Below are 4,534 nucleotides of genomic sequence, written 5' to 3'. Positions count from 1 at the left end.
TTAACCCTTTGGGGGATAATTCCCTTTCGAGTCAAAATGATAGATGAGTGGGAGTAGGGGGTTACCAATGGCTCTGAAATGATGGTGCACTGACTTTTGGTAAAGAATTAAGAAAAGATCTTGTCTCATTAAATATATCTATGTTCACCTAGTATTACAGTGGGTCATTTTGTGTATGTGTCTATTGTAGCTTTTTTTTCTGTTTGTAACTGTCATGAAACTAGTGATTTGAATAACAATAGAATCATTTTTTGAAAAAACTAATATATTCAAGAACTGATGTCCAAGTAGGAAAAAAGTAAGCAACTGCTGTTATAGTGCACTATTCCAAATCTGCCTTATCTACACACAAGCGAAATTACTGACTTAATTTTCAAAATAGCGTAAAAAAAGAGGAAGGTGAATGTTACATAACAATAATAATAGTAGACATTGAGTAAATAAGTTAATCATAAGTATTGTAAATTCTTCATAGCATAAATGGAATAAGGAATTACCACTGTTGTCTAATTTTTAAAAAACAAAATGTGGAATAAAATATTATAGAGTAAGACATAGAGATATACATATATAATGTAAGACATAAAATAAGACATAAAATATTATAAAGTAATACATAAGAGGATAATAGTATTTTTTTTTTAAATCTACGAAATCACATATTGTTGATGTGTGAGCTACTTCTGCTCTGTCTAAAAATAGAATTTACAGAGTTAGAGGAATTCGGAAGGAAGATGAGAGACACCTCAGAATTACTGTTATTCTACATGGAACCTGAGTTCTGTATTCTTGAGATGGTAGTTCCCCTATGACCCTGGAGCACTACATAATTTTGATGATGCCTTCTTAGAAGTGTAAACCTGAGTTGATAGACTGTTCTGAAAAGACAAGTGGCATACCCAGATTTGGAGCATGTTTATTATTCTAACCCCATGGTCTTTTACAAGGAGAAAGGATGGAAGGTGGCTTCCATCCTTGCATACTTTGCTCTCATGGCGCCTTCAGAAAAAATGTTGCCTCTTAATGTAAATGTAATTAAATATATTTTTAAAATAATATATATTGTAAAAAAACTAACAAGTTCAAATATCTTTAAATATAATATGATTTAATATTAATTGGTTTGAAATTGATAATTTAATTTTCTGTAACAATACTTAATCTCCCCTTTCAAAATGGAAATTATACAGCTTGACCAATGTTCTATGTGAAAATAAATTCATTCATTTCTATTTAATATGAGCATCTGTATAGAAATGTTATTCTTTTTTATCCTTAAAAATCTAGTTAATTGTTCAAACTGTGCTAGATAATAAGTATTTTGGAATACATATTTCATGACATTCATTTACAACATAGATGGTTTCCAGTGGGAATTTCTTATGCTAACTAGATTATCAAAAAAAGGTAAAAATCTGTATCATCTGCTTTCAAGTCTGTGTGTTATGTCAAAATATTTTTCAGTTATGCATTTAATTATTCAGTTAATGGGTTTCATAAATAGTAGAGATTTCATTTTAAATTATTTTTATAAATAGTTCCAAAACATGCTTTGTTGTTGTTTTGTTTGTTTGTTTTGTTTTTGAGACAGGGTCTCGCTCTGTTGCCCATGCTGGAGTGCAGTGGCAGGGTCTGGGCTCACTGCAATCTCTGCCTCCCTGGTTCAAGCAATTCTTGTGCCACAGCCTCCCAAGTAGCTGGGATCATAGATGTGTGCCACCATGCTCAGCTAATTTTTGTATTTTTTGTAGAGATGAGGTTTTGCCACGTTGGCCACACTGGTCTCAAGCTTCTGGCCTCCAGTAATCCACCTGCCTTGGCCTCCCAAAGTGCTGGGATAATAGGTCTGAGCCACCGTGCCTGGCCCAAAAACACGTTTTAAAATTATTATTTTTTTAATGGAGACATATAATTGACCTATGTTTACACTTACATGTTCTCTTTACAGTGAAACTTTTTTTGCTCTTTATTTAATTTAATTAATTTATTTATTTTTGTTATACTTTAAGTTCTGGGGTACATGTGCAGATCGTTCAGGTTTGTTATATAGGTGTACATGTGCCATGGTGGTTTGCTGCATCCATCCCCCATCATCTACTTTAGGTATTTCTCCTAATGTTATCCCTTCCCAATCCCCTACCCCCTGCTATCCCTCCCCTATTCCACCCACCCCCCAACAGGCCCTGGTGTGTGATGTTCCCCTCCCTGTGTCCATGTGTTCTCATTGTTCAACACCCACTTATGAGTAAGTGGTGCTTGGTTTTCTGTTCTTGTGTCAGTTTGCCGAGAATCCCATTACTGGGTATATACCCAAAGGATTATAAATCATTCTATTATAAAGACACATGCACACGTATGTTTATTGCGGCACTGTTTACAATAGCAAAGTCTTGGAACCAACTCAAATGCCCATCAATGATAGACTGGATAAAGAAAATGTGGCACATATACACCATGGAATACTATGCAGTGATAAAAAGGATGAGTTCATGTCCTTTGCAGGGACATGGATGTAGCTGGAAACCAGCATTCTCAGCAAACTACAGTGAAACTTTTTAAAAAGAGAATAGATGGAAAATTCAAAAGCTCTGGCTCTCCAAGGTAAAGGCAGAGAGAGGGCAACATTTTATTATGTCTCTTGATTTTACTCCTTGAGTTTTATTTTCTCCCCTTGTCTATTTTTTTAATGATAGAAACTGTATTCTTAAGGGAGCATACCTCTTCAGGCAAGCATGATAATTGACAGATTTTAATTGGGTGTGAAAATATAGTTGAGAAGTAATTACCTAATAAAGACAATAATGTTACTATTTCAACTTTTTGGGGGGGGTTAGTTTTACATCATCTAAAAAAATCTAGGTTTCAAATTCACTGGTTGTAAAAATATTAACTTTCTGGATAAAATGGAGAGCCTCTCAAAGAGTTGTGCAGTTAGCAGTGACAAATTAGTCAGGGTGGCAGGAACCTGGGGCCAAGCCTATTTTCACCATTTTGGTCTCACCACCATATGTAAGTGGGACCATAGTTGTGTAGAACTTGCTTCTATCATCAGCATGGCATATCTCTGTAGCACTGTCTTCATCACAGATATTGTTTGGGTAGCAGGAACTCTGATTATCCAGTTCCACTTCTGTAGGATAACATTTTTTACACAGGTATGACAAATGGTACACAAATTTGGTTCTCAACCTTGAGATGGGATCAGAGATATTCTTCTTGTTCAGAAGAACAGTAATTTGGATATTTCTTTCCACAAGTTTCTCATTAGGATCATTGGTAGAAGAGATGATGCTGAAAATAACCTGGCCCACTTACATTTGCTGTCAACAAGAATGATCCTCTCATCTTCATCTTGGGCTGTCACAAGAACAGCCTTAACAAAAATGGCCTGGACTGTTTAGAAAATAAGATAGTTCTTCATCTTGACTTCAGTTCTCTTGAAAACCCAAATTCTAAAGTGAGTCAGACACGTCCTCCAAGGTTTAATATAGAATGATAACTACACACATTTCAGAAAGAATAAGGGACAAGGAAGTAAATCAAGAATAATTCCATTTGTAGAAAGAGGGCCTGCTGCCTTGTTTTATTTCATTTCTTTGACCAAGGAAAGGTAAGGGCCCATCAGCAAAGGAGAATCAACGTTTAAATACATAAGCAAACATGAAGGCTTTTGTCTTTTCCTCTCAGTTTTGAACCTTTGGTGTCATCTGGGAAGTGGGTTAGTTTCACATCTGAAATAAGAGGGGAACATCCCACACCAGGGCCTGTTAGTGGGTGGAGGAGCAAGGAGAGGGATAGTAGGAGATGGGGGGATAGGGGAGGAATAACATTTGGAGAAATACCTAATGTAGATGACAGGGGGTTGGATGCAGCAAACTACCATGGCATGTGTATACTTATGTAACAATCCTGCATGATCTGCACATGTACCCCAGAACTTAAAATATAATTTAAAAAAATAAATAAAAAGAAATAGAAGAAGGAAAAAAATGAAGGAGTTGTTAGTGACCTAAGATAAACATCTGTTGCACACTTATTTTTCTTATGTTACCAGAGTGGTCCCAAATTCCCTAGCTTTCTGGGCTCAACATGATTGTAATATATAATTAAATAGTTTTTGTCCCTCTTTTGCGTTTTATGGCAGAAACTGTATAATTCTTGTCTTAGTGGAATTTTGGGAGTGGATCTGGAGGCACTGAAGTTGCTGATCATCACCTGTGAGCTTAAACTCTCATTTCTTTCTGCAAGCCTCCCCTAGCCCTCTTCGCAACATTTCATAATTTGTCCATGCTACTCCTGCTCAGTGTTTATTTCTACCCAAAATGCCAAGAAAAACTCTCCATAATGACCCAAGTTTAGGAACTAACCTTTCTTTTCCCTCATAAGTTGGAAAAAAAATCTTCATATTATTTTGCATATAGAGCTATTTAAAGACATTCTTTCAACCTGGAAATCATCTCTCACAATCAAAAGGCTCATACACATGTGTTTTTCTAAACCTACTGATCTTAAACTGTTGGATGGCGGGACCTCC

At 35.8% G+C, this 4,534-nt stretch overlaps 1 pseudogene; it reads right to left on the bottom strand.

The window, feature by feature from the left end:
* Positions 1 to 2,945: 2,945 nt before the first annotated feature.
* On the bottom strand, positions 2,946 to 3,421 carry LOC105730002 (immunoglobulin J chain-like; annotated as a pseudogene).
* Between the last annotated feature and the right edge of the window lie 1,113 nt (positions 3,422 to 4,534).

This window comes from Aotus nancymaae, unplaced genomic scaffold (genome assembly GCF_030222135.1).
Source record: "Aotus nancymaae isolate 86718 unplaced genomic scaffold, 86718_ANA_hifiasm-v0.15.2.pri h1tg000036l, whole genome shotgun sequence".
Lineage (NCBI taxonomy): Eukaryota > Metazoa > Chordata > Mammalia > Primates > Aotidae > Aotus > Aotus nancymaae.
Note: the sequence above shows the minus strand (reverse complement) of the source record. Positions and strands in the feature narration are given on the sequence as shown.